General features: G+C 42.1%; 1 protein-coding gene across 2 annotated transcripts in view; it reads right to left on the bottom strand.

The window, feature by feature from the left end:
- Positions 1–19,857, bottom strand: part of PTN (pleiotrophin) — a 106,683-nt gene extending 86,826 nt beyond the window's left edge. The window contains exon 1 of one of the 2 annotated variants that reach the window (XM_067536078.1): positions 19,665–19,857. The gene's annotated coding sequence lies outside the window, so the exon portion shown is untranslated. Of the gene's footprint in view, positions 1–18,230; positions 18,250–19,664 lie in introns of those variants that run through there. The other variant, XM_067536079.1, reaches the window with a different exon arrangement.
- Positions 19,858–20,066: the final 209 nt, after the last annotated feature.

Raw genomic sequence — 20,066 nt, 5'->3', positions numbered from 1 at the left:
GAATATACTATAGGTCTACAAATCAGACTAGAGACAATGTGTACACAATGCTGAGAGATCAGGGTGACAATGACATCTATGTATTGTCAGAACATTACATTAGGACACAGTCCGATAAACAATTGCTTGATACAGTAACCAATTACTTATTGGACTGCTTGGCTGTGAAGCTTACAAGAAGAAAGGCCACTGTGGAGCTAGTGCTAGTAACAGAAATGAGCTTACTCAGGAATTAAGAGATATTGAATTTCTAGACTGGGATTTTCAAAGGAACTTTAGGGAGTTAGGATCCTGACTCGCAATTTGGCTGCCTAACTCCCTTAGGCCCTTTGAAATTCCCACCCCTAAATAATAGTTACAACATAGTTAAGCTTGGTATTGCAACTAGGAGATCATATCAACTCTTGCAGCATTACACTTCAAAAAGTGCAGCATTTGGGGGTTTAGGTGATTTCTTTAAGACGAGGTTAGTTGGAAATAGTCTAAAGAGAATGTTAGGGAAATAAAAATCCCAAAATATCAACATGGAGATTCTTAAAGAATGTCTCAATGCAATCACTGAAGATGTGCATACCACAGACCAAGCCAAAAAAGGGAAGTTGAAAAAAAATGTATAATTGCAGAGCAAAGTCCTAGAATTTATTCCAGTCAAAAACATATCCTTAAAAAAAAAAAATGGAAATCCAGCCCATGTGATACTAATAGAAAGGAACAACTTTGGCAGGTGAGATGGAAAATGGAGATTAAGAGGGCTAGGAGTAAATTTGAAGAACAAAGAGGCTAATAGAGAGCGACAAGTAATAAGGAATTCTCTAAGTACATCAGAAATAGGAAGCTTGCAGGAGACAGGCTCCTATGGCGCAAAGGGGGTAATCAGAGTGGATAAAGAGATTGCACAGAAGCTAAATGATTTCTTTGTTTCAATTTTCACCTCAAAGCATGAGGGGGAATGCATACCAGCTAACCACATTTTAATATTGGGAACAAAATATCTGAGAAAGTCATTAAAGGCTGAGTCATAAAGCATCTATACAGGTACAGAAGCCACACAAACCCACACAGCATAAAACAACCTGGTATAACTTGTAAGAATCTGTTAAAAGAATTATCCTGGTGAATAAGGGATTGCTGGGGCACGTTATTTAGATTTTCAAAAGGCTTTGGATAATAGCCTCTAGTGAGAGATTTTTAAGAAAACTTGGTAACCATGGGATAAGAAGTAGAGAGTCCTGTCATGGTTTAAAAATTGGTTAGCAAATAAGACACAAGGGGTGAAAATAATGACCAGCTCTCAGTACGCAAAGAGATTACTAATGGGGGTGCTTCGTGCATCAGCACTAGATTTAGTGTTGTTCAATACAATTATTAAGAATCTGGAAGAGGGAATGAATAACGAGATGTGACAACAACACAAAATTACAGTGTTAGTTAAGAATGGAAAGAATATTGAGGAATTCCCAAAAGACTTAAAATAATTAGATAGTCGGGCAACACTGTGGCAGATGAAATTCATTAGGCAAGTGAAAGGTGTACAATACATTGGAAGGAAAAATCTAAACCATCATTATATGCTCATGAGTTCTGCATTAATTACAGCCTCTCAGACTAAAGATCTGAGGCTGTGTCTACACTACAGACATTACAGTGGCACAGCTATACCTCAGTAGCTGCACCTCTGTAAGGTCTCCCATGTAGCTGCTCTATGCTGAAGGGAGAGCGCTCTCCTGCCGGCATAATTAAACCATCCCCAACGAGCAGTGGTAGCTATGTCAGCAGGAGATGTTCTCCCACCGATGTAGCGCTTTTCACACCGGTGAAACTTATGTCAGTCCGGGAGGGGTTATTGTTTACATCCCTGACCAACAAAAGTGCTAGTGTAGACAAAGCGTAAGACTCATCATCCATGGCTATCCAGGTAGAGATGTGATCATCCGACCACACAAACTGACATATTAAATAAGACCAGTTCTGCCTCCAGTCTAGTATTCTGGCCACTACTGAATGCTCACAACTGATAGCTAGGGAATAACCTGTCTAAAAGCGAAGTGACTTCCCACCCAAATCCAAAATATTACTGCGGTAATAAGGAAAGTTTAGAGAAGAATATGGAAAATATATCGAACTTTTAAATTAAATTTAAGTTAACTTTAAACAAACTTAAGGGGTCTACTGAATAGGTATGAAGTTGAGCACATACTTAAAATTAAATATATGCTTAAGTGTTTCATTGAACTGGGGCCTAAAGAAAGCTTGGAGAAGGCCATGGAAAATGAGAAGCATTGGGGGAGTCCATATATATATGAAGAGCGATATAATAGACTCAGACGACAAAGGACCAGGCAAAAATCTTTGTTTAAACAGAGTTAAAATTATGTTTCAGTATCACTAAATTAAGATTAAAACAAACTAACAAAAACAGTTGTTTTCAAAATACAAGCATTAAAAATAAAAGAATTTGGAATTAAGGTTAAACTGGGGGGGGAATACTCAAGCATTTCAAAATATAGAAATACATATTATCATCATCTAAACTTAAACTCTCTTTGTGGACAGAGTTAATTGGTTAGATTCCTCAGGTCTGAAATGTTATTTTCCCATACCCACTTGGAGCTAGGAGAGAATCAGAGAAGGCTATTCTATAAAATTGAGAAGCTCTACATAGGTCCTGACTACTCAATTTGATTCTTATTCCTCCTGCCACTTTCCTCTCCCTGTAGGCATTCCAAGGTCCACAGGACCTGTTGTGAACCTTAGAAGAACAGTAGGATCCATGAGCTTAATATGATCTCTGCTTATATCCACAACAGCTCCTGAGGCCTTTAACAATTCCATAGGGATGCAAATCTGGGGATAGGGACAAGAATCTAGATACGGAACCTAGGAGAGAAGGTGAAGGCAGATTCCTTGTGAAAGCTAGCTGTGGAATCGGAGCATTAGAGGAGGTTAGGGGTTCTGCAGGTACTTTGAGCAGTAAGGACCCCCGCCATGGAGTTTAGGAGCCTAATTTTGGGAAGTTGAGAGTACAGATATCATTGTGACACCTGAGAACCCCTCTTGCAATTGGCTTATATTTAGAAAACTATCTTTTTTCTTTCAATAAGACATATCATTCCAACATTCCTAGTCACAGGTAAATAACTTCCTAAGCCTTTTCCTGTCTCAGACTTGCTCATGTGTATCTCATCAAGATGAATAGATTAATAGATTTTTAAGGCCAGAAGGGACCAATGTGGTCTTCTAGTCTGAGTTCCTGCATAACACTGACCGCAGAATTTCAACCAGCCATTCCTCTATGTTCTAAAGCAAATTCTTTAGCAAGATATCCAGTCTTGATAATAAGACTTCAAGTGATAAGGATTCAACAACATCCCTTGGTAAATTATTCCAGTGGTTGATTACCCATATTGTTAAAAATTTACACCTTATTTTCAGTCTTAGTTTATCTAGCTTCATCTTCTAGCCATCGGATTTTCTTATGCTTTGTCTGCTAGATTAAAGAGCTATCTATTATCAGAAATCTTTTTCCCCATGTAGGTACCTATAGATCATGATCAAGCTAGCCCTTAACCATCTTGGCTAAATAAATTGAGCTGCTTAAATCTCTCACTGTAATGCAGGATTTTCCAGAACTCGGACCATTCTTGTAGCTTTTTCTGAAACCTTGCCAATTTTTCCAATATCCTTTCTGAACCAGAATTGTTTTGACTAAACCTCATTTAAGGTCTCTAGGACAAGCCATTTTTTAAATAAAATGTGGGGGGAAAGCTATAAGAATTTTCTAAATATGATTAACACTTTTATTTTCTGAGTCCCTTTTTTCTGAACTGCACCAAGTATGGACAAAAACATTGGCACAATCTGAAGGCCTGGCTGAAATGTGCTCAGCACAGAACTCAAGGGGAGGTGAGATGACAAATAGCTTCCCTGACTAGGTTGCCAGGGACCAATTTGGCCCTCAGTGTAAGTTTGAACAAGCTCAGGGCTGCGCTAACTTCTATCAACTTGTAACAATCCCAAGAGATAGATATACCCCCTGGGACTCAGCCAAGTGCCGTCATACTCCAGCCACACCCCTTCACCTAGCCATACCCACAGTACATGAAGTGGGAAGTGGTAGTAGATGGCATAAAGCAAGCTTTACACCATACTTTGCCATCTAGAAACTCCCCCAACTAAGGACAATCCTGAAGTGTTTGGACAGAGTAAATTTATGGGCCCTCTTGACTGTCAGACAAACGGGGGCCATATTAGAGACCAGAATCTGGCTCCATTTCTACAAGTCACAAATACAAGATGCAAAATATGAGCAGAAAAGGACCTTTCCTGAGAATTTTAGAAGGGGCGATGCAAAAAGCAGATGGATGAAGCTGAGATTTGGTTCCCACTGTCTGTGAAAAAAATACTGCATTTTCATAATTTAGATGAAGAAAAAAAGAGTAAAAGATGAGAGATATTATAACAAATTGTAAAGACTGAACCAGATGCTCCTGTTTAGCTTTACCTAGAATACAAGAAAAAAGCATATTAAATTAAATTAACAGGCAACACATGGGAAAAGGTCTGAGGAAATAATTATACATTGTATAAAATAAGTAAACTATGGAATTCAGTGCATCAGGATATTAGTGAAGTAAATAATTTAGTACAAGGATTTTCAGCCTAGGTCATACTGCCTTTCCTATTTTACCAAATGGGATGGGAGCTCCAGCTAGATTGGGCTCCAGGTAGTTCCCTGTGTAGAAGGGGTTGAGAATGCAGCTGGTCAAAAAATTCAGAAAGTCCATCCTGCAGGAAATTCATTTATTTCTACATTAGTTTTTGCCTCAGATTGGGATGAAAACATAAAAAAATCTTTGCTGAATGCAAAGCTCTGGAAATATTTTGATTCCGAAATGTCTAAACATTTAAACTTTTCCAGATACAACTGTTTTTTGTTTTGCTTTGATGTTGACGGTTCAACATCAATCTGTATCTCTGTTACAAGATAAGACAACCAGGAAAGGGCGAAGGGAGTCCTCATTCCGGGATCTGAGAGAGGCAAAGGAAAAACCCATGGGGGAATGTGATACTCAGGAGAATCACTTTGTTTTTGTAATACACATTCTTTTTTTGTGTGTTTTAACAATAAATTGAGCCCTAACACAAGACCCTGAAATGACCTTGGACATGGCAACAGTTCTTTCCTGAGCTGCCATGGTGCCTCATGGGAGTAGTAATTAGAATTAGAGCTGTGCAAAAACAGAATTTTTGTTAATTCCATGATTTTGAAATTTGCTTTCATTCAAAATTAGAACCAAAAAAAAAAAAAAAAATTTTAAACTTACTCTGAAACAATTTTTTTTTAAATGTTCCGTTTTGATAAAATCAAAATGCTTCATTCCAATGTTAAGAGGTTTTTATTTTATTTTATTAATAATATAAAATATATTTTAAAATGAAAAGTTGCTTTGAAACAAAACAAAAAACAAAACAAAACAAAAAAATGTTCCCTTCTAATAAGGTCAAAATGGAATGTTTCAACATCACTGAAATGCTTTGTTTCAATTTTTTTTAATGAAATTTCATCAGAAACGTGCGAATTTTTACAAAAGTTTTGATTTTGATCAAACGTCATTTTGATGTAAAAATATTCAGTCGGAAAATTTTCATCCTGATCTAGTTCAGGTGCCTCATGCCCTTGTTCTCCCGTATAGGCTGGGCTTCCTGTTTGGACTATGTCTTTCCATGAGGCACCTTGGTCATGGAACTCCCATGGTGTAGAGCAGCAGGTCAGTCAGAGAGAAGACTGCAGGGCATTATAGGAGATGTAGTCCAAACAGGAAGCCCAACCCAGAGACGACAAAATTGGCACACGCAGCCCCCAAAGTACAACTCATGAGGCACTGTAGCAGCACAGGCAGACGCAGAACGATGTTGAACTGACCCAGAACAAAATGTTTTGGTTGGGTTCAAGTTGACCTGACATGAATATTTCAGTATGATTTTCCATATGAAAAAATTAAAATTGTCATTCAAATAAAATATTTTGATAGAAAATTCACAACTGTGATGCTTCTCAGGGCTACCCAAGAGTTGTGAGGTACATTGCTACCATCTGCCCTTAGCATGAGAAGGCCTTGTCTGTGCCTACCAGGGGACAGCTCCTTGACTCCACCAGCCATTGGCAGCACAAGCACCCCTGTCTCAGCCAACACAGGCTCCACCATCCCTTTGCAGGTTAGTGATAGATAGACTCCAACCTCCCAGTCCTCCAAGTGCCCCCCATCCTCGATCCACTGAACACTCACAGAACTCATAGATCCACTACTCGCAAAGGAATAGTACACACCAGCTTATCAGTTTCACCTCAGGATCATCATGCCACTTAACACAGGGCACTTAGATTTGTTTATAGAGAAAGCAAGTTTAAGTTTATTTAACAAAGAATAGAGATTCAATAAGAAGCAAGTAGAATTAATGGAAACAAAGGGTTACATAGAACATAAAATCATGACATGCATTCTACAGCCTAAACTTAACTAACAAGATACCCCCTTGTTTGACACTACTCTTTACGCAAAGTCCTTCTCATAGCGTTTTTCAACCAGGATGACTGAGACCCTCCTTTCATAAAACCAAGCCAGCTGGCAGCCTGTCTCCCCAGATGAAGGATGCCAGGGCATCTCTCTGCACCCCTAGATATATTAGATCAGTCCTTTGTTCTTCTCCTGTAAACATCACCCCCCCCCCCCCACACACACACACACACACACAACTGTTCACCTCTTCCTGTTAATTTCTTCTCCTGAAGTCCCTGCAGTCTCTTTATTAGCATTTGACTCAGTATGCAAGTAGACTTCCATTGTAAGATGCACAATACACTGTAGTCAGCCAGGGACACAGTCTCTTTCCCCATGTCTGATGGAACCTGTCTTTACGCATCTCACCTCTGGGTGGCCTCCCTTTAACTTCAGGCTTTAAGAACATATTTTTCCAATATATACATACATGCATATGCACACACATACACACACACAGCTGCTTACTTATTATCCACAAATACATTTCACATGATCAGGTAACCCTGATCAGCATGACACAGCCTTTCACTAGAGACCTTACATGACACAAAAAGAATGTAAATAACAGACCAGGTACTTCAGACAGAGATCCCTGTATAACCTTTTTGCACCCCTGTGCCCTCTGCCAGCTGACATCAAGAGATCTTTGGGTCACACCAATCACCTCTTTATTCAAAACCACTGATTTAATAAAATCCAAAATAGGATTAGAACTTCACTGCATATGTGAAAAGTGTCCATTTAAAGAAGAGATTGGCTTGTCATTTACAAGATGTTTTATGCAACTGGGAATTCTAAAGTAAAGTGGGATCTTTGTGTTACACTTCTTTACCCAGAATGCTTCTCCAGTTCATTGATATTTCACATTATTGCTGATGTCTGGGATCTGGGAACAAAGTAGGAGGTTGGGACATAAGTTGGTGTACACCTAATTCTTTTTCATGCACAAATGAACACCCTCCATAGCCTCTCTAAAAAATATTTCTAATCCACACACTCTACAATTACCATACAAAATCAGTGGTTTCTAATTATAGGAATACTTCCTAGTCTATAGAATCATAAATAATTTAAACTAAATTACAGCACATGTCAATTAAATGAACAAAGAACATTTTGTAATGCATTATACTTCTTTTTTACTCATTTGGTTGTATGGCAATTTTCAAATTCCAGTAATTCTCAATAGCTCCCCCTGTCAGTGCAAATTAATGAGGTTAGTGATGTTCTACTATGTTGTCTGTATATAAAAAAAGAGGGTTTTTTAAAAAAAATTCAGGACTATTTTTCACATCACTCTGCCTATAAAGCCAGGAAAATTAGTGGCCATCAGTCCAACTGCACAAGACTCAGAAGGAGCCAAAAACTTCTTAAGTGAATAAAAGAGCCTTTATATACCAAATAAATACACACACACATCTGATCAGAAAACGTGGGAAGGTATTTCACATTTTTTCTATTTTTCCTCATTTCTTCAAAAATTTGAAATTTTTCTTGTTTTAAAAAATTTTGACCCTCTCTGTCATATGAGAAAAAAAAAAGGGTGGGGAGAAAAAAAAAAATCACAGATTTTGAAATGTTCCCATTTATTCTAATTTCAAAATTTTAACCAGCTGCACTGAACATATGCAACCTTTAAGTGTAGCATCTTGATCCCTTTCAGGGCTAGAAGCAAATATTGATCACACCGGAAAGCTGGGAATCTCCATTTGTCACTGGTGTAAAGAACCTGGTTTTATTCCATTCCCTGCAAAACTGTGATCTATCAGACTATCTATCATGACATTTTTAAATATAGGAAAGTTGTAAGTGGCCTATGGACAGGTAAAATTATACAGTAGGGGTGGGAGGGAAAACCACAGTTAGAGGGAGAAGGGGAAAATATTTCTCTGGCAGATTGAGTTTTTAAAATAAATAAATAAATGGACAACAGTTGGAAGCTACTGTGAGGTTTGGAATGCTAAAATAAGTCCTGGGGGAGATGGTAAGTCAGGCAATCAAAAGTCTGTGATAAATGAATTTATCACATTGCTCTGAAACAGGGATTTCACCTCCACATAGGTAGGTAGGTAGGGGGGGGGGTGTGTGTGTGTGTGTGTGTGTGTGTGTGTGTGTGTGTGTGAGAGAGAGAGAGAAATAAAGGTATGTGTACACTACAATCAGGAAGTGTGATTGTAGCAAGTGTAGACAGACCTGAAATAGCTGTGATCTAGCTATGTCAAAGCTAGCTTGGGTAACAATTGCAGAAATTAAATTTGTTAGTCTTTAAAGTGCTACAGGACTCTCGTAATTGCAGGGAAGTTGCAGCAGGACAAGTGACAGCCACCTGAGTGGGCAGCGCTAGCCCAGTGCTGCTGCAGCTTCACGGTTACTGTTGCTCAAGAGAGCTTAAATCTATCTAGATCAAAGGTAGCTCAGTAGAAGTCTACACTGGCTGTGCTCACAAACTCGTTTGCCATGTGCACATACTCTTTGAGTAGTCCCAATGACTTCAGTGGAATAACTCACTGGCATAAAGCTAACCACACATGCAAGCCTTTGCAAAACTATGGCCTAAGTTTGGGCAGAGGTGAAGGAGAGAGAGTTCCTTAACACCCCTTCCACACACAGGGTATGTCTAAACTTGGAGCTAGGGGATGGTGCCCAACTCAAGTAGCCAGACTTCTGCTAACTCTCACTGAGCTTGTGCGCTAAAAATAATAGTGTAGCTGTGGTAGTACAGGCAATGGTGTGTGGTGGCATGGGCTAGCCGCCCCGCGTACAAACCAGCCCACATCCCCAGCTCCAAGTGCAGCTGTACAACAATCTGCTACACATTCAGCAAACTTTAGTCCAAAACTCAAAGCAAACTCAAAATGAACATTTAGGACCAGTGGCACAAAGGGAGCAATTCCTCCTCCCCGCCTGCTGGGTATTCTTTGGGCCTGAGGAAGTTCCCAGTAGGCATAGATTCACCTGCTACACCACCCCATAACCCATGCAGTTCACATTCCCTGTTGCACACCATAAATCCACAGCTGGTGGATGGTCTCTCTGAGTTTGTTACCAGCTGGTAGACTTCAGAGCAGCCCCCAGGCTCCTGTAGACTCTGCCAGGGTGTGGCCTATATGAAGTTGGCCAGAGAATCAGGGAGCGTGGTGGTTTCTCCTCTCTGATGCATACGTGAGACTAGAATGGAGTCTGCAGTGAAGAGTGTGTAATTTACCAAACAGCAAAAGGAACACACAATAAAAAGAAAAAACAACATCTGCCAAGTAATCACTTTACTTAAGCAAACATCTCTTATGAAGATTAGCAAAAACATCTGACAACATGCGAATGAGACAAGAAACATGGGCCACAGGGATCACTCTGCAAAATTAGGATTAAGCAAGCGTGATGCAATGAGGCTCCCTGAATCAGATCTTTCTCTGCCTCTGAATGCTTGTAAAGGCACTGAAAATTATAGCCATTTGCCTTGGAGGGAAACTGTAGTAGTAGTTTTTTCTTGTTCCATTCTTTGGTCCCCATTGTATGCTCAGCTGCACCCGCACAGGCTGCTAATAGAAACAAGAGACTCTCACACAAACAAAAACATCATTGACACCTCTGGGAACTCAGCGATCCAAACAAACAAGCCAGTCAGGTGGCATAAGCCACTGGGAGGCAATCAGAGCATCTCAGAGGCCTTTCCCCAGCACAAGAAGGGCAGCTGATTCACTGGGATGGCAAATGGGCAAAGGGAAAACCATGGTGGGCAGGCAGAATCAGACGCTTATGATATTTCTATTTAATCTGGGGGGCAGACAGTTTCTGGATTAGTATTTTTTATGATTCCAACTGAACAGAGACAATTTCTGTCCTGTCAGCATACTGGAGAGCAACAGGAATGGAAGCATTTCTCCAGTGAGGACGAGATTCTGATAGCTGTACTCAATCTAAGTAGTACCTCACTTTGCAAGTAGTCCCATTGCAAATAATGGGACAATTTGCAACATAAAGTAAGGGTGCTTGAATGGCCTTTTCACTGTTTGCTATCAAGGTATGAAGCACTACTACAATCAGAACTTATTTTGAATGAAACAAAGGAGAAAGTTGTCCTTCCAGAATTATAGTCTGACTCCTTACTCAGGCAAAGCTTGCCCTTACTTCAGTGAGAACTTTGCCTGAGTAAGAACTACAGGATTTGGTCCTAGAATAATAATTGGTCCAGGGTGGGGAGTGGGGAATAATTCTGAATAAGTGCTGGTAGCCAGCTTAACACTGAACCAGAAGTTCTTAGTTCAAGTGCCCCAAAGCAGGATTTCGGCTTGTAACCAAGTGCTGACCTGCAGTGCTGTAATACTGTTAGGAAGGTATTGCGTTGTTGGACATGTCACCCTTCTGCGGAGACATCATTCCCAAATCCCTTCATGTATCATTTCTGACGGAAGTTAAAGATCCTATGGCACTTTTAAAAAAAGATTCTAGGATAACCGCAGTGTGTATACAATGGACAACATTCCCTCACTTAACAAACCAGGGTCATGGCCTTCTAAGAAAAAATGGCTGGACAGAAGGGCAGCGTGGGATTCTTCACACATTCATCCTTATCTATATGTGTTTTGTGTGTGTTGTGGAACTAAGGTATGTGTCATTCATCACCCTGATAATGTTGCATATTGTAGCCTTTTTTTTTTTTTTTTTTACTTCTTTCAACTCTTTTTTTGTCATTTTAGACCTTAAGGGTTTGAGGCCAAGGTTTGTATCTCCATATATATTTGCACCGTAATTACCATCTTTTGAGTTCTTCTGCAATAGAGGTAATAATAATGTCCCACGCTGTGAGACAATTATTGCCAAGTGCACAGAGATGCCTACATTTTCACTATGTGACCAGCTGCTAATTAATTGTGTTGTATAGCACTTTGGAATACCTGAAGTATGAAAGATAAAAAGCCCAGCCTGTTGTGTGATCACTGTATAGTTTAAATGCAACCCGACTTTGACATCTATAGTCAGGGGATCACCTTAAAACTACAGGTAAGCAAACTAATGTTGAAGTGCTTGTAACAGTAAGATGAATAAAACCAAAACGTAAGATGGGGGGGGGCTCACTTTAAAAGGCTTTATGCCTGTTATTGCTTGAAAGTGAATTCGCCAAGCTTTCGGGTGCTTAGACAGATTTACAAGTGTCATTTTAAACCAAGTAATGAAATGTGCTACGCTTTCTTCCACAACCCGCACAGTATGCGCCTTTTGTCTATATTTTGGTAAGTCTTCCTTTCCCTCCTTCCCATGACACCCCACACCTGGATAACATGACGAAGAACAAGATTACATATTTTGCATCCTCCTCACTCCATTTCCCCAGGACATCACTGAGCTCTGGAACTTATGTGGGGGTCAGAAGTAGATTCTGTCCCTTACAGAGCAGTCAGACCTCGGAGGGGAGCCTAACCTCTGTTCCAAAATGTACATGGAGAGTATGTCTATGCAGCAACTGGGCACCCATGACTGGCCCATCCCAGCCGACTCGTATTCGCGGCACTCAGGCTACAGGGCTGTTTCAGTGCTGGGTAGACTTCTGGACTCAGGTCCTTTCCACTGCTGAACAATTCAGTGCACTGAAGAAGTCTTATGAACAAGTCAGCATTGACTATAAAAAAGTGTTGGCATCAACAGGGACTTTACCTTTCCCGTACTGAAATGGCTGTTGAAACTTGAGAAGGGCTGAAACACACTAATGAATCGGACACTACAGAAGCAGCTTCTCTGGCAACTCAATAAAAGTATAAGCAACAGATTCCATACAGATTGCCATTTAGCCTCATTAGCTAGATCATTCCCATGATAAAGATACCGGAATCAAAGACATTTTTCTCTGCAGCTGGTGATGGTGACGTCACATTGGGTACCACCTCAGCTTCATATAAGATCAAATGTTTACAGTGCTCATCTAAAAAACCAAATATAGTTGCCTTCAGCTTGAAACCCACTGCCCTAGCCATGTCACTGACCCCCAGTTATAATGATTGTTTGAGACCTCCAATGGTACTACAAGTTCAGAATCAGCCATAGTCTAATGGCAAATGTTTAGATACAATTCTGCTGGTTATCTGAATATCTCTTCCTTCGTTCTTTGTTATTAGCACATGCACTAATAATACTGGGTGCCTTTATACAAAATCAGGATCTCATTTTCTAGGAGATCATTTACTTCTGCTAACAGTACTTAGTCTTCATCTGAAGTCATTATTACCATCTATTAGTGAAAAAACAATCATTTCCAAATCACATAAAGCTGTACAAAATGAAAGAGAGACAATTCCACAATCAGCAGTGGTGCAATGATTGTGGCAGACAAGGGATCAGGGACACTGGTTATGGGGAGAATACTTTTTTGGTCTTGATGTATAATGTCCTACTTTATTTATTACATCTGGAGAGAAATAAAAAATTCACTGCAGGAGATTAACTATAAAACAATCTAAGGACTATAGTGAATAAATGCTAGCAATTTATTCTGTGACGCTAAAATCGTAATTCCATCATTTTGTGGCTAACAAATCCACCCCCACAACCAAAGGGCTTCAGTTGCACTGAATTTCCTGAGACATCCTCCACTTTCAACTCAGTGACTAGGAACTTGGTGGTGGACAATGCACTGCTGGTGCTGCTGCTGGCACAAGTAATTAGAACAGATCTCTCTCTCCCCACAAAGATAATGTCACTATGAGAGCTATTGCTTCTAACAAATTGCTTGACCACTGCCTTGTATCCCATGTCGATTAATTGAGCCAGAAGAGCAATATTTCTATAGTAATAATGTGCTAATTGTTATGGCCAGTTATTTTACTAAAAGGTAGTTAGCTATTTCGACATGCTATAGCTCATCCCTATACTTTTTTACCCCATTTTGTGCTTCCTCTAAATAAAGCTTTTTATATAACACTGCAACTGAACTAAGTCTCTTGCTCCTCCCAACTCCTCTGAAATCAATGATAAATATTTTACAATACATACTTTGCTCCTTCACCCTAACCAGCTCCACAGAGAAGAAACATTCTATGTGCTAACATTCAGAAAGGCACAATGGAGAAGATTTTCAAAAGCACACATGTGACTCATACACTCTAAGGTCAGAAGGGACCAATATGATCATCTAGTCTGGCCTCCTGCACAATGCAGGCCACAGAATCTCACCCACCCACTTCTGTAATAAACCTCTAACCTATGACTGAGTTATTAAAGTCCTCAAATCATGGTTTAAAGACTTTAAGGTACAGAAAATCCACCAGCAAGTGAGCCATGCCCCATGCTACAGAGGAAGGCAAAAAAAAAAAAACCCAGAACCTTTACCAATCTGCCCTGGGGGAAAATTCTTTCCTGACCCCAAATATAGCGATCAGTTAAACCCCGAGCATGTGGGCAAGACTCACCAGCCAGACACCCAAGAAAGAATTATCTGTAATACCTCAGAACCCTTCCCCAATCTAACATCCTTTCACAGGCCATTGGCATATCTACCACCAGTAGTCAAAGATCAGTCAATTGCCAAACTAGGCTGTCCCATCATACCATCCCCTCCATAAATTTATTATGCTCAGTTTTGAAGCCAGCTAGGTTTTTTGCCCCCACTGATCCCCTTGGAAAGCTACTCCAGAACTTCACTCCTCTGATGGTTAGAAACCTGTGTCTAATTTCAAGCCTAAACTTCCTGATGGCCAGTTTATATTCATTAGTTCTTGTGTCCACATTGGCGCTGAACTTAAATAATTCCTCTCCCTCCCTGGTATTTATCCCTCTGATGTATTTATAGAGCGCAATCATATCTCCCCTCAACCTTTTTTGGTTAGGCTAAACAAGCCAAGCTCTTTGAGTCTCCTCTCATAAGGCAGGTTTTCCATTCTGCGGATCATCCTAGTAGCTCTTCTCTGCACCTGTTCCAGTTTGAATTAATCTTTCTTAAACCTGGGGGACCAGAACTGCACACAGTATTCCAGATGAGGTCTCACCAGCGCCTTGTATGATGGTACTAACACCTCCCTAGCTCTACTGGAAATATCTCGTCTGATGCATCCAAGGACTGCATTAGCTTTTTTCACGGCCACATCACATTCGCTGCTCATAGTCATCCTGTGATCAACCAATATGCCCGGGTCCTTGTCCTCCTCTGTCACTTCCAACTGATGCGTTCCCAGCTTACAGCAGAAATTATTGTTATTAAATGCATGACCTTGCACTTCCCATTATTAAATTTCATCCTATTTCTATTACTCCAGTTTAAAAGGTCATCCAGATCTTCCTGTATGATATCCTGATCCTTCTTTGTATTGGCAATACCTCCCAACTTTGTGTCATCTGCCAACTTTATTAGCACATTCCCACTTCTTGTGCCAAGGTCAGTAATAAAAAGATTAAATAAGATTTGTCCCAAGACCGATTTTTGAGGAACTCCATTAGTAACCTCCCTCCAGCGTGACAGTTCACCTTTCAGTATGACCAGTTCCTTATCCACCTTTCAATTTTCATATTAATCCCCATCTTTTCCAATTTAACTAATAATTCCCCATGTGGAACCATATCAAATGCTTTACTGAAATCTAGGTAAATTAGATCCACTGCATTTGCATTTTCTTTGTCTAAAAAATCTTTTATCTTCTCAAAACAAGAGATCATGCTGGTCTGGCACGATCTACCTTTTGTAAAGCCATGTTGTATTTTATCCCAATTATCATTAACCTCGATGTCCTTAACTACTTTCTCTTTCAAATTTTTTTTTCCAAGATCTTGCATACAGCTGAGGTCAAACTAACAGACCTGTAGCTACCCAGATCACCTTTTTTCCCCTTTCTTAAAAATAGGAACTATGTTAGAAATTCTCCAGTCATACAGTTCAGCCCCTGAGTTTACAGATTCATTAAAAATCCTTGCTAACGGGCTTGCAATTTCATGTGCTAGTTCCTTTAATATTATTGGATGGTGATTATCCACCCCCGCCCCCCGATTTAGTCCCATTAAGCTGTTTGAATTTGGCTTCTACCTCGGATGTGGTAGTTTCTACTCCATACCCTCATTCCCATTAGCCACTCCACCAGATGAGCCAATGAGACTTTGGCATTTTTTAAAATGTTATCCATTGTGTCCACCTGAAGCTAAACTGCCCAAACTAACCTAAAATACAGGCCCTTCTGCTTATCTCAAAACACCTCTTGCCTGAGCCATATCTCAATTTCATTCTTGCTGTTGACTCCCTGTGTAACCAGAGCCATCAGCCAACGCTTAACAAACATTAACTAACAATATCAGGCTAGGGATATAAATTAGAAATACAGATCCTAAATGGCTCTGTCAATTTTACTAAATATATACAGCAACACAAAAGGATACTCCTGCTGTCAGATGTCAATATCTAGCTAGGAGCATGATGGCACCATGGAAACTCAGACACGTACAAGTATGCTATTGATTGGATGGGAAACGAGGTTGCAGTTTAAGGTTGAGGCTGCCCAGGTTGCCAAGAATAGCGAATAACTTGCAACATAAGAAGGCAGTCTAAGGAGGATAAATCAGAGATCCATACCAGGGATATGGATTGACCAAGTGCAGGCCACTCTAAGCATATGAGGAGCAGTGAGCATCTGTTGCAATGACCGTGTTTGTTCACAGGACAGCATCTTGAATGGTTTGTTATGAAGAGGCTTGACACATAAATAGATTTCCTCAATGAAAGCACTGAAACGAAACCTCTCAGAGAAAATGCTTTTGAGGCACCGGTCAGCAAAAGGTCATAAATACTGAAGCAGTCACAGACCTCCTCCCACAGAAAACACCACAAGTTTAAGGAGAATATATACATGGGAGGTGACATGTGGAGGAAGGCAGGGTTCACAAGCAAAGCAAGTTCCATTCACAGTGACTTGGTGTCACACTGTAATTCTCTAAATAAGTCATAACCCCACTAAGACACTGCACAAATATTTTAAAATACAGCAGAGCGGATGTCAAATCAGTATGTTTTCAGAGCTCATGTAGAAACGACGGTTCTTCTGCGAGAGGACTCCAATCCAACAGACTCCAGAGACCAAGAAAAGGGAGAAAAGACATAATTTGGTGGAGGTGATGCTGCTGGGAGTCAGACAGCACCTCCCACAAGTCAACCAAGAAATTAGCAGTGAAGGCCTTTCTTGTCTACACTATTTTCCAGAGAGGAAATGAAGATGCTATTGACTAAAATAAAAAACAAACAAGGAAAAAATGTATCCCTTTGTAAAAGACAAACTGAAGCCAGTGGCAAATTTCCCTCCCACCTTTCTGTCTAAGGGCCTGAGCCAAAGCCTACTGAAAAGAATGGGAGTCTTTCCTTTTTCTTCAGTGAGTGCAGGAGAAAGCCCAGTTACTAAGGAACTTAGTTAAGAGAGACACCAACCTTCTACTCTTCCCCCCATGCATACTGGCCCATACAGATGGTCTCTAAATTATGCAGTGTTTTTTCCTTCTAGCTGGGTAACTTTTCCTTTCCCCTCCATCAAACTTGCAATAAGAAATAAACAGCTTTACCATGTCACAAATTACATGTTGCCTTTTCTGGAGAGAATTTCCCTTTGGATCATTTCTGCTGATGAATATTTCTGTGTTGCTTTGGGGGGTGAGGTATTTATAATAGACCATAAAAAGTAAAATTCCCATACAGCAGCTATCACACATCTAAAAGCTACATAAAACAACTGTCCTCTTATAATAGCCTGAACATATGAGCATACCTGCTCCCTCAAACCATGTGCTACCCCAAAAACTGGACTTCAGAGCACGCCCAAAACAATACCAAACTGAAGCTGTAGTGGAACAAGGGAAAGGTAGCAAGTTCCAGAACTGAAGAACCCTTGGCTAAAATGTCCTTCCACCTATCCCTTTGACTTAAAGTAAGCTGGATCTAGTTAGAGCACCCTCCCTCTGGCCACAGATGCAAGGGTATGGCATAGGAAAAAGACATAATATATACAATTCCACACTGCTCATAAACAAGACCAAGCAGACGTGGCCATGGCAGGCTGAATTTCTGGTAGAATTTCAACTTCAGAACATTCCACGAGTTTATTATTCTTTCACCTCCAAAGCAATCACCTGGGATGTCCTCAAAAACTGAAGAGCATGGTGTCAGGTAGGGAACAAACAACAGGCCCAGATGAACGTTTAATGAAGTGAAAAGATTCCTTTTCATGTAAATAGCCCTAATATAGATAAGGAAGACAAATAAATGACAGAAACCAGTATGATATATCCACAGAATTATCTCTAAACTCAATGGGAGAAGTTATACTCTTACTTAGAAGTCAGTGGTGTTACTTTGCATTTACACCAGCATCACTGAGAGCAGAGTTTGGCCCAGATTTCCCAACTTCTCCCCCAGAGGTACCAGTGGACTGTAAGACTTAAAACAAACTAGTAAATAACTCCAAAACTGATTCAGCAGCACCTGTTGGAGTTACTTATTTTAGCAGCAGTAAAGTAAGGGTCAAATATTACACTAGGATAAGTGGGTTAACTTCTATTAGAGTCAAACAGAGTTAATGTGCTTATCAGAGAGTAGAGTCTGGGATCAACCAGAGGACATTTCTGGCACCATGTAAGAGGGGCATCCATGGCAAGTTTCCTATCCTAGGTGCAAACTGCTGGCCTTCCTCTTGAGCTACAGACAGAGCTACTTACATTTTTTCTTTCCTTTGTTTCCCCTCCTCTCCCTTAGCTTTTTTTATATTTCCCCATATCGATCCACCACCCTTTCATGCCTCATTATTATCGAGTGGCTACATGGTGCTGTGCAGTTGCCTCAAATTCACGCTGAGCTGAGAGCGCGGAACTGCTCCCTTATCCTATTAGCCTTCAGAGTAATCCTGGGAGGCTTCAGCGTGGCCGCTCCACCCTCCTCTGGCTACTTGGCCTGGAAGGCAGCAGCCTACAGCCAGCCAGGAAGGGGAGCTGGAGCAACCAGCCCTTGCCGGGAGGGAGTCAGATCATCCCCTGGGAATCAGGGCTCCTCGCCGGAGTGGTACTTCTCCGAGTCTTTTGGGGCTTCTTTTAGGGCCCAAATCTTGAGCCCCGTGTCTGGGAGCGGGCTGTGCATGGGGTGTGGATTTACAGAAAGCTTCTGTAAATTTACAGACAGTAAAAAACTGTACAATTATAACATTCCCCATAAACAAATGGAAATATCAGTGAAATTGGGTAGAAATAAGAGAGATTGTATTTTGACACTGATTGTCCTCGTTCAGAAACACTTCTTGTACCCTAAAACCACACTGACCATGTCTACCAACTTCCTGATTTCTGTTACAGCCACGCCCGAGGAACCCGACTGATCAATTACCTGCAGCTAAACCAACTGCATGATTCCCAACTCCTCTGTACAGAGCATCGCCAAGGAGTACACGTCTGGGCGGCACTCGCCTATTGTGCACGGTATTTTCTGTCATGTCAGGAAAAGTTTACGGGGGGGGGAATCAGCTTCCGATCTTCATGTCAGTAACAACTAAAAGGCCGGGTTGGCAACCCTGGATCACCGTCTAGTAAAGCCCCTTCAGTCACCGAAGGGGGGTGGGGGGTACAGCGTGGGGAACACTTCAGCGCTGTCTTTTGCAAGGAAAATCGCAGGCTGCCCTCCGAGCCACCGCATCCACCGGGGGAGCAGCTCTGTCCGACCCCAGCCGGCCCCACGCGGGACGGGGGGAGGAGACAGACACCGAGACCCCGATCTCTTCTCGGGCCTGTCCGAATCAGCGTCCCCCCCGGCACTACTCAGCTTCCCTGTGTGTCCCCCCCCCCCCCAGCCCACTGCTAGCTGGCGAGGACCCGCCCAAGGAATTGCCCCCCAGCGCTGCGGAGGGAGCCCGAGCCGCTCCCCTGCCCCGGGCAACCAGACGCGTGTCCGCGCCGCGCCGCGAGCCGGCCGGGCCAGGTGAGTGCGGCGCCCCGCCCGTGCCCCGCTCTCGGCCAGGCAGCGACGAGCCCCAGCCCCGCCGGGGCCGGATCTAGCCCTCAGCGGCCCTGCAGCTCCCCCCCCCGGCCGTCACTGCCCCGGGAGGAAGCGCATCGGAGGCGAACCCCTGCCAGGCGCCCCCAGCCCGGCCGGAGACGGGCACTTACGTGGAGTTGCAAAGCGCCCTTGTCCGCCGAGCCGCCTGCCTTCAGTGCTGCGGGGCTCGCTGCACGCTGCCGCGGAGCGCAGGGCCGACCCCCTTCTCGGGCGGGCTGCCCCCCGCCGGCTTGGATTGGCTCCCCCAGCTGTGACTCCTCGCGGCGGGGAACGCGCTCCTCGCTTGCTCTCACCAGAGCGCAGACTGGAGGAGGAGGAGGAGGGAGGCTGGGAGCGAGCAGAGCGCCAGCGAGCACTTTGCACTCATGTGATGAGCCGCTGGTGGGGAAGCTGATTAAAAGCAGGTCACTCGAGGGGCAGGCTCGCCCACCGGGACTGCAGGAAGGCAGGGGAGAGGGGCTGGGAGTAGGAGTTCCTCGGTTCCTGCTCAGACAAGGTATCTGCAGGGCAGC

Source organism: Emydura macquarii, unplaced genomic scaffold (assembly GCF_026122565.2).
Source record: "Emydura macquarii macquarii isolate MOO-44397 ecotype Brisbane River unplaced genomic scaffold, CSIRO-AGI_Emac_v2 contig_3530, whole genome shotgun sequence".
Lineage (NCBI taxonomy): Eukaryota > Metazoa > Chordata > Testudines > Chelidae > Emydura > Emydura macquarii.
Note: the sequence above shows the minus strand (reverse complement) of the source record. Positions and strands in the feature narration are given on the sequence as shown.